The following is a 10,457-nucleotide window of genomic DNA, read 5'->3' on the forward strand; positions in this document are numbered from 1 at the left end:
AGTGAAACAACAACACGATTATTGATTTGCATTTCATGTCTAGATCCTAGAGACTCATTCATTAGCTTTAACCATGACAAGATAATGGAGCTTACAACCATTTACTCAGCAGACTTTGATCCAGAAGAACGGCAATTTCTGAGTGGTCAGCTTGACATATACATTGATGTGATGAAAAGATCACCTATTTTTTGTGGTTGTGATAGTCTATCAAGTCTGTCTATCAAGTTAGTTCAAACTAAGGAGTATTTGCGTTTCCCATTGGTTTATCAACTCATCAAACTCGCATTGATATTGCGAGTAGCGACAACATTAGTTGAAAGGGCTTTCTCAGCCATGAATATAATAAAGACAGATTTGAGAAACAAGATAGGTGATGAATGGTTGAATGATATGATGATTTGCTATGTTGAGCGATATATATTTGCTGGGATTGAAGACAAGAAGATTATCGAACATTCTCATGGCCTAAGGAGTCGTAGAGGCCATCTTCCAAATCCTGCACGTATAACTACAACTTAATGGTAAACATTCGTCTTATCTTTTGTTTAAACGAAATAACGAATGTCATCCTATATTGTGACTTAAGTTAATGTGATTGTTTTTACATATTTCAGGTACATAATGGACTGGGAGATTAAATATTTGAGATAAAGCATAGATGATTTAGCGAGCGGGAGTCCAAGTTAGACTTTATGTGAATTTTTGCATTACATTTTTGCCTAGTTCTTGAGAAGAAAACTACTTTGATATTTTTTGCCTAGTTCTTCAAAAATAAACTATTTTGTTAATTTCGTCTTGCATGCATGTGTACTTTTGGCCAATTATTTTTCTTGATTGTTTTATTTGATTGTATTGTGCCTTTGATTTTTTCTTTCCTTTAAAATCCGCCCCTCGTAACTTTAAATCCTGGATCCGTCACTGTAAACAACTTACCACTGCCTTGGCAGACGGGGCTCTATGGGTTGATCGTCTCATGGACCCTATGGCCCGAGCGATGTGGAAGAACTTCGCTCCTAACAAGTGCAAATTGTTCCTATGGCTCGCCCACAAAGATCGACTATTCACCAATGCCCGAAGATTCAGGAGAGGCATTGAGGCAATGGGCACTTGCCCCTTCTGTAACAACGCGGAGTCAATCAATCACCTGCTCTTCTCCTGTGATCGAACTAAATTGATGTGGGATGAGCTAAACTCCATCTGCCAGGCTCCTCCTGAATCTATCACCAACTGTTGGGAAAACAAAATGCATAATAAAACCCGCTCCACGGTCATCATCGCTCTACTCTGGAACATCTGGAAGAGGCGAAATGCCAAAGTCTTCAGATATGAAACCCAAGAATCACACCATCTGCTGTGCACATGTGCGGGCGACCTAATGCTCTGGCCCCAATGGTGTGCCAACGAGCTTAAGAGATCAGTTCCCCGTGAATGGAGCGCCATGTTGTTCCATCTTGCTGCGAGAATGTAGCCTTGTGTATTTTTGCTTTTCCTCTCTCCCGCCCGCGTATACCTCCTCCAAGCTTGGTTTTAACTCCACCATTGGTTATATAAAAGTTCAGGCCGGCATAATAAGCCCGCCATTGCAGCGTCAAAAATTATTTTTCTTTGTCACTCTCTCTTGCCCCCAAACATATTTTTTTGTATATTCTTGATATTTTGTTTATTCGTTAAGGGAAATGATTAGCATCCACCGGCGGATTGCTCCCAAACATCCACCGCCTTCCTCTTCTACCACGTCTCCATGTAGTCTTATGTTTCCATCATGCCCTCCAAAAGACCACATAAGATAGTTGTAGAGCTTGGGCTCGCACAGACATTTCCTATGAGAATATCTCTAAAAATTTCTACAACACCACCTTTGTTGCAGAATAATTATGCAACAAGACCATTGTTGCACAAATATTCTGCACTTCTGTAAATTTTCTGCAAAAAGAATTTTGTCCCGAAAATTTCTATGACAAGACCTCTCTTGCAAGGAAAAAAGGGTAACAAGACATTTGTTGGAAAAAAATTTACGGCTTAACCTATCTTGTAAACAATTCTGCAACTTGAGCCGTGTTACAAAAAAAATCCTACAACATTACTCGAGTTACACAAATATTCTAGATTCTGCAACCCGACCTGTGTTGCAATTGTAGAGGGTGATGTTCGGCCACTCAATCCACAAAATGCGACGACTTGCAACGCCTCCGCCACCTCCCCGCGCATGGCACTCCTCCAAATGAGGATCCAAATACCGTCCTTTGTCAAACACCCGCCTATAACACGGACTATGCTCTTAAAGCATATAGGTGTTCCAATGATTCTATATTTTACAACAAAATCTATGTTGCGAAAATATTCTGCAACAGTACCTCAATTGTTAATCATGTTAATTTAGCGGATTTGGCAAATATGAAATGATATGACCCATGGGAAGTATGCACCCCCGTTCTTGCCACCGTCGAGTACATGGATAGCTATTACAAGTCAATTAAGCTCTCTCGACGCTTCTGAACGGAAGAAATTCAAAAGGGGAAGATGCCCTCTTCGATCAATGCTATGCCAACTCAGGTTTTCCATACCGCCGCACTCCTTGGGCCGGCGCCGACACCGAGCAAGTTGGCCCTTTCGGTCGATGGCTCATTCCTAAAGGAGGATGGCTTGGTTGCCGCTGGTATGGTGCTCGGGAATGAGAAAGGGGAGATTCTGATGGCAGCTTATTGATACATATTCCATTGCAATGATCCACTGGAAGCAGATTGCATGCAATCATGCAAGGTATGGCATTGTCAATACAACACTTTAATCTTCCGGTGGTGGTGCGATCGGATTCTTTTGAAGCTCTATCCAGTTTAACAAGTGGCGTGCTCCTTCGCTCGGTGTATGGTCAGATAGTCTTGGAGATCAAGGCTTTACTAGGTATTAGGGAGTTTGTTTCTCAGAAAGTTAGCTGGTGTCAAAATAGAGTTGTCGATTGGTTGGCAAAGTATAGTCGATCTGACCAAGCTACTCCTGTGTGGCTAGGCTCGGTTCCACCATGTATTGAGGACTTGTGGCCTCTTGACTGTAACTCTATGCTTATGAAACAAAACTCCCTTTACCCCCGCAAAAAAAACCTCAGTTGCAAAAACAAATATTTTACAAAACCTAAGTTGCAAAAAAAAATCAACAAAAATGTTGTTGTAAAAAAATTCTGCAACAACACCTATGTTGCAGAAATAATTCTACAACAAGACCCGTGTTACAGTGGTGAAGACGTGCTCGTTCGATGCGACATGTCTGACGGCTCGTGACCCGACTGATCTTTTAAAAAGATCGGCCGACGCGTGTAGGACTCCCCATTTGTGAAGGCTCAACAGCCAAAAATCGTTTATGTTTGTAGTAGTTTCTTTGAAATTTCTCTTTTAGGCTTCTACATTGCAGAACTATATTGTACGTGCTCTCGCGACACAAGGAAACCCCTCGTCGCGCCACCAAACTAGTAGGCATTAAATTAAATAAAATTACCCACCTTTGCTTAGGATCTATAGCCGGACGTTTCAAACTCGTCTCAAAAAAGCGATCAAAACGGGCTTCTCAAACACCCGGGAGACCGGTACCCCTCATATCCAGTCTAAATATGGGACAGATATTGGATGCTAGGGCGCGTCCGTCACGTCGGACACAACCCACCCCACCCCACATATATTCCTCCCCATACGCTCGTTGGACCAAACCCTAGCCACTTCACTTCACTCCCCTCCGTCATCCGAGCTCACCTCCGGCCTTCTCCGACATGGCGGGCAGCGGATTTGACTCTGATCAGTCTGGATCCGTCGATTGGGGTGTCATCCCGTGCAGGTTAGAGGAGGCAATGGTCGTCCGCATTGCACGCTGCCGCTCCCGAGAGGACAGCGTCCGATTGACCGCACGATTTGTTCGGCACGACTTCATACGTCGCTCAACGGGTGCTCGGGTCCTTCGACACTGGATCATCGTGCTCCTAGCAGCCTAGCCATCCCTCCTTCCCCTGCACCGGTCGGGCGGATTATGAGTCCCACCGGGACACGTGTGACGTCGTGGGAAGGGGAGGATAAGGGTCGCCGAGGCCCAACTTACTACTGACATAGTGGCGGCGAAGGCAGTTGATGCGGCGATGCGGCCGACCGTAGAGGAGAAAGCCATCTGCGCGTGCATTCTAAAGAAGTGGCGGCGGAGGAACAATTGCACCCTCGCCTGAGAGCAGGATTGGGCGGTCCGTGAAATGGCTGGACTACTGGCAAAGTAGGAGAAGGAGGAGAACAACGGTGAGGACAGATCCTGCGAAGAGCAGATCCGACTCGATCCTTATTGCGTCTTCAACTCGTACTTTTGCGAGAAGGACGGCAATGATGCGGGGAAGGGCAAGGGTAGTTGGGGATGATCTTCTCTCCGATGGCATGTTGTATGTATTATTATCACCCCAATCATGATCATTAGCACAATTGACATTCATAGAGTTTATATTAACAAAATTGCAATCATGCTTTTCATTCAATAAATGTATCCCAATAGCATTTTCATTCATCACTTCATTATGAGCTATTGATATAAAGTAAGTAGCAAGTTTGAAAAGATTAACAAGTGGATGAGGATCCATTTATCTTTAAATTTTTGCATTTACTTTTTATTTTTGCGTGACAAAGATAAAGATAACATAACTAGGCAAGCAAGCAAATAGAAATACTTTTGTATTTTTGATTTTTATAGGAAGAAAATAGAAAAAACAAATAATATGTAGAACAAGTGAATGATAATTTGTGCAAAGGTACTTGATAGTAGGTTGGTGATACACCCCAACAATGGTGCCAGAAATCCTTCCTCATACTTGTGATTTGCATTGGCTTTTCCGTGAAGAGGAATGGGTAATGCAACAAAGTATAGATAAGTATTTCTCTCAATGAGAACCAAGGTTATCGAACCAATAGGAGTAGCATGCAACCCCCGTCTTCAGCGACTGCGCACAAAGAAGCAAACACTTGCATCCAACGGGGCAAGAGGGTTGTCAATCCCTTGGACTTGTTATTTGCAAAAAAATGAAGTGTGTAGATGATAGTTGTATAATATAAATTGCAAAATAAAAAATTAAATAAATGGCAGGAAGGTATTGCAAAATAAAAAATTAAATAAATGGCAGGAAGGTAATGAAAGATTTTATAAATTTATAAGAGAATAGACCCGGGGGCGTAGTTTTCCCTAATGGCATCTCTCATGTAGTAGGCATATTGTGGGTAAACGAATTACTGTTGGGCAATTGATAGAAAAGCGCATAGTTATGCAATATTTATTCATGGCAATGATCAAGTATATATAGGCAACATGTCCATAAGCGAATAGGCCGACTCCTGCCTGCACCAATTATTATTACTCCACGTCGAGAGCGCTTCTTTGTCTTCCTAAGTATTAAGTTCATCAATCCTAAGTATTAAGTTCATCAATGTAATGTAGGCATGTATTCAGTATATAGTCATGCGTGTTTGGGATAAGAACTTGCATGATATCTTTTGTCCTACCCTCCCGTGGCAACGGGGTTCATAAGAAAACTAAGGGATATTAAGGCCTCCTTTTAATAGAGAACCGAAACAAAGCAATAACACGTGGTGAATACATGAACACCTCAAACTACGGCAATCGCCGGGAAGAATTCAAATTATTGTCACCTTGGGGTATGTGGATCATGACATGTAATAGGTGCATATAACTTGCAAGATAGGATACAAAACACTGTCATATTCATAAAAATATAATAGGTTCACATCTGAAATCATGGCATTCGGGTCCTAGTGACAAGCATTAAGCATAGCAAAGTCATAGCAATATCAATCTCAAAACATAATGAATACTAGGGATCAAGCCCTATCAAAATAACTCGATTACATGATCAATCGCATGCAATCTCATCATCGTCTAGCAAGCCTACAAAGGAATTACTCACTCCAAGTGGTGATCATCATGTAATTCTCATGAAGAAGGGTTGGTAATGACGATGACGACGAATCCCCCTATCAGGAGCTCCAAACGGACTCCAGATCAGCCCTCCCGAGGAAGAACAAGAGGTGGCAGCGGTTCCGTCTCGTAAAACATGATGAAAACTTCTCCTCTATTTTTTCTCCGAAATTAGGAATTTATAATACTAGAATTAGGGTCGAAGGAGCCACGAGGTGGCCCCAAGCCGACAGGTCGGGCCCTGTTGGCTTGGAACCAACAGGTGGCCGCTGTCTGGTGGGTCTTCGCTCCAATAATTTTTATATCTTCCAGAAAAATCCATAAAAAGTTTCGTCTAATTTTGATAACTTTTATTTCTGCACAAAGACAACACTATGACAGTTCTGCTGAAAACAGTGTCAGTCCGGGTTAGTTCCATTCAAATCATGCAAATTATAGTCCAAAACAAAAGCAAAAGTGTTTGAAAAAGTAGATACGTTTGGAACGTGTCATCGAGCTACTTGAGTACATGTATACATCGGTTCTTCAAATAAATGCCTCGATTGGATGGGATCGTTAGCTTAGGCGCTCTCCACAACCATGTCTTTGGTTTGATCCACGAAGGTGTCCTTTTTCCTCCTGATTTCTTTTCCTACTCCCTAACAATTGGGACCCAGACCATGGAGAGATAGTGATCTTGCAAGGGAGAGTTGGGGTATTCTAGTCATATAACATGGTCAACATGCATTAACTTCACTGTAACGTGAAAATGACTTTTTTAGCACAACCCTAACATCACAATGGCATTTTTGAGGAGTGAATTTTTTTAGTGATAATACTGAATAGTATAGTACAACTGATGGGAAAACTGATAAAAACCCTAAATCTTAATATACTATGACATTCTATGTATGGCGGGATCATTAATCCCCCCCTTCATGCTTAAATCCTGGCTCCGTCCTAGCGGGGGTGTTCTTCTATGGACTCGGTCCGCACCTATTCGCCCAGGATCGTCTTCATGTCTGAGCAACGGTCGTACTTTGCAACACTATATATACCCCTCATGTACTCAAGCAAGCCATTCCAATAGTTTACATATATATACTACTATATTAAACCGGCTAAGCCAGGGGTCCCTGATTTTTTTAATATTTTTTCAAGGGCTTTGTGAATTTGACATGTGGCAGTTGGTGAATAGTGCCCTGAATAGTAATTGCACTCATTAACTAAAGGAGTGTTTTGGCGTGGGCCTTCCTGGCCTTCCACGTGTGTGTATTAATTGGTTGCCACACACGTCTTGAAAAACCGTATTTACCGCTCTATGCGAAGCCGTGTCGGGGCTTCGCACCGAGCGAGAGAGGGTCGCTTTTCAAATGAGCTGGCCCGTTTGTGGGGTTGTAGTGTCCGGTTTTGGGAACCTTCTAGAAGTTTTTAATCGTTTTTTTTCTGATTTTGGGAAACTACTAGAAAGTTTCTGGAATCTAAGCCAGGGGCTCCCTCATTTTTTTTACATTTTTCAAGGGCTTTGTGAATTTGACATGTGGCAGTTGGTGAATAGTGCCATAAATAGTAATTGCACTCATTAACTAAAGGAGTGTTTTGGCGTGGGCCTTCCTGGCCTGCCACGTGTGTGTGTATTAATTGGTTGCCACACACGTCTCGAAAAACCCTATTTACAACTCTATGCGAAGCCGTGTCGAGGCTTCGCATCGAGCGAGAGAGGGTCGCTTTTCAAATGAGCTGGCCCGTTTGCGGGGTTGCAGTGTCCGGTTGTGGGAACCTTCTAAAGGTTTTTAATCGTTTTTTTTTCTGATTTTGGGAATCTACTAGAAAGTTTTTGGAACTGTCTTTTTTCTTTTTCATTATTTCATTCTTTTTTGTTTATTTTTTTTATTTTTTGTTTCCATTTCAAAAAATGTTCTTAATTTTCAAAAACTGTTTTGGAATTTTCAAAAAATATTCCTGATTTTAATAAATGTTTTGTATTTTCTAAAAACTGTTCTCGGTTTCAAAATTTGATCTTAGGATTCAAATTTGTTCTCAGTATCAAAAATATTACTTAAGATTCAAAATTGTTCGTGCTTTAAAAAATTGTTCGCGCTTTCAAATTTGTTCAGGATTTTAAAAAAAATTCTCAGCTTCAAAATTTGGTCTCAAATTTCAGAAAATGTTCGTGCTTTATAAATTTGTTCACACTTCCAAATTTGTTTGGCGTTTTTGAGACTTGTTCTAAGTTTCCGAATTTGTTCTCAAGATTCAAAAAATGTTCGTGCTTGGAAAAAAATTGCGCTTCCAAATTTTTTCATGTTTTTTAAAAACTGTTCTCGATTTCAAAATTTGATCTCAAAATTTATAAAATGTTTGTGCTTTCAAATGTATTTGGGGATTTTCAAAAATGTTCTCCTTTTCAAAATTTCTACTTACGATTCAAGAAATTTTGTGCTTTAAAAAATTGTTCGCTGTTCCAAATTTGTTCATGTTTTATTAAAATTGTTCTCGGTTTCAAAATTTGTTCTCAAAATTCAAAAAATGTTTGTGCTTTAAAAAATCGTTTGCGCTTTCAAATATGTTTAGGGTTTTTCAAAATTGTTCTCCTTTTAAAATTTTTGTTCTCAGGAATGAAAAAATGTTCGTGCTTCCATATTTGTTCACTTTTTTTTGAAATTGTTCTCGATTTTTAAAAAATCGAAATTCAAAAAATGTTCGTGCTTTAAAAATTTGTTCACGCTTTCAAATTTTTTCGGGGTTTTTCAAAATTGTTCTCCTTTTCAAAATTTTGTTCTTAAGATTCAAAAAAAGTTCGTGCTTTAAAAAATTGTGCGCGCTTCCAAATTTATTCATGTTTCTTAAAATTTATTCTTCAAACTCGAAAAATGTTTTTTGCTTCACATAAAAAAAATTAAAAAAGGAGAAAATATGAACCAAAAAAAATAAAAAAACATAGAAGGAAAAAGGTAGCAGAAAGAAAAGGAAACAAAACTGGGCCGACCTAGTCGTAACGCTCCCGTGTGCGGCGCAAGGGCTCCCTGCCGCAATGAGCGGCAGGTAGGAGCTCCCGCACGTCTCCACTGAAATATCTGCACCTGAGGCCCGCTATCCACCGCTTGGATTGTGCTTCTCTTTCCTTCGCTCAGGCAGACACACACAGAGAGAGGGGGGAGGTATCGAGAGAGGAGGCAAAGAAAAGGGGACTAGGCCCGCCGGCTCCCCCCGTTGATCCCTCGCCCCCCGCCACCATTCGGTGATGGAATCAAACGGGAGCAAGGCCTCACACCGCTCCACCGGTCCTTCCTTTTCCGCCGCGCAGCCACGCACATCGGAGGTGACGGCGCAATGACAGCAGCAGCAGCGCCCTCTTCCCCCAATCCCACCCAGCAACGTGGCTTTCTCCCCCCACGCCTTTCCCCTACTGGCCATGGGAGTGAGCCTACTATTGCCCCCTGTTGAGGTCCTCCAATTCCCATGGCGCGAAGCTCTTGTGTGGCGCCTCAGTCCTCCCCGTTGCCATGGAAGCCGTCACGCCGTTGGGACCCGAGTTGCAGTGTGGGCTCCGCCAGCGCCGGCGGCCACCATGGAGTGGGTCGTTCCTATCCCCTCACGTTGCATATATACTGGACGCGAGCAACATTATCGTTCTTATTTGGGCCAGCCGGGTGCAATGAGGTAATTCAATTCAAGCCCCCTTTTGCCCATTGTTTCCTTCTTACGAATCCTCTTCTCTCAAATCCTTAAATCTTTCTAAGACTTGCATGCAGCATGCTAAGCCTCTTTCCTCTTGATTCATGCACCAACTTCTGTGTATGTGGGCTGATATATGCTAATATGTTTAATATCATTAGAAAGATCTCAATTACGGGATCCACAAGATGTTGAGAAAGAAATCAGCCGGAGATCTTTAACTCTTCAGAATTGTGAGGATGTGAAGCTCAATTCTTTACTTTGATATAAGTTTTATTTTAGTACTATTGATATTGCTCTGCTTTACCCACCAAGTGTTCACAAAAATATCAAATCTGTTGAATTAAGTTTGTTTTTGGGTTTATCTTATTAACCAGGCACAAGCCCACAAACGGATCTCACGCTGACGTGTTGGAACAATGGGAGGAACAATTTCAAAGGATAAAATACATGCCTTCAAAACCAAGATGACCGATGAACCTATTTATAGGCATCGTGCGTACCAAGTTCAAAAACAAGAGAAAATTACAAAATGGTGGACCATGCATGGAGGGTACTGTTTGACTAAAAAATATTGTAGAACCAGTCATCCCTCAGTCACCAAAAGTTTCGAAATATGGATATTCTTATCCTATATCACAATTCCAAAGCCACATCGGCCTGAACATTTTTTTAGGGTAAACACATTCTATTATCAGGTTGAACATTCATAGATACTATGATGAATGTATAATTTCTCACTCTTTATAGTTTACCCACAATTTCGTTAACCTTCTATATGCAGACATGGTGGGATTTGTCACCAGCATCACAGGAATATTTCCATCATGTGGCTGATCAACCGACCAAAG

The 10,457-nt window shown here is 41.5% G+C and overlaps 1 long non-coding RNA gene across 1 annotated transcript; it reads left to right on the forward strand.

Moving 5' to 3' along the window:
• The first annotated feature begins 9,073 nt into the window (after positions 1–9,073).
• LOC123415584 lies at positions 9,074–10,011 on the forward strand. Its single transcript, XR_006615299.1, has 3 exons — positions 9,074–9,591; positions 9,768–9,839; positions 9,984–10,011. It is a non-coding gene; the product is annotated as an uncharacterized LOC123415584 (long non-coding RNA).
• The last annotated feature ends 446 nt before the right edge of the window (positions 10,012–10,457 follow it).

The sequence above is a fragment of the Hordeum vulgare genome, chromosome 1H (genome assembly GCF_904849725.1).
Source record: "Hordeum vulgare subsp. vulgare chromosome 1H, MorexV3_pseudomolecules_assembly, whole genome shotgun sequence".
Classification (NCBI taxonomy): Eukaryota; Viridiplantae; Streptophyta; class Magnoliopsida; order Poales; family Poaceae; genus Hordeum; species Hordeum vulgare.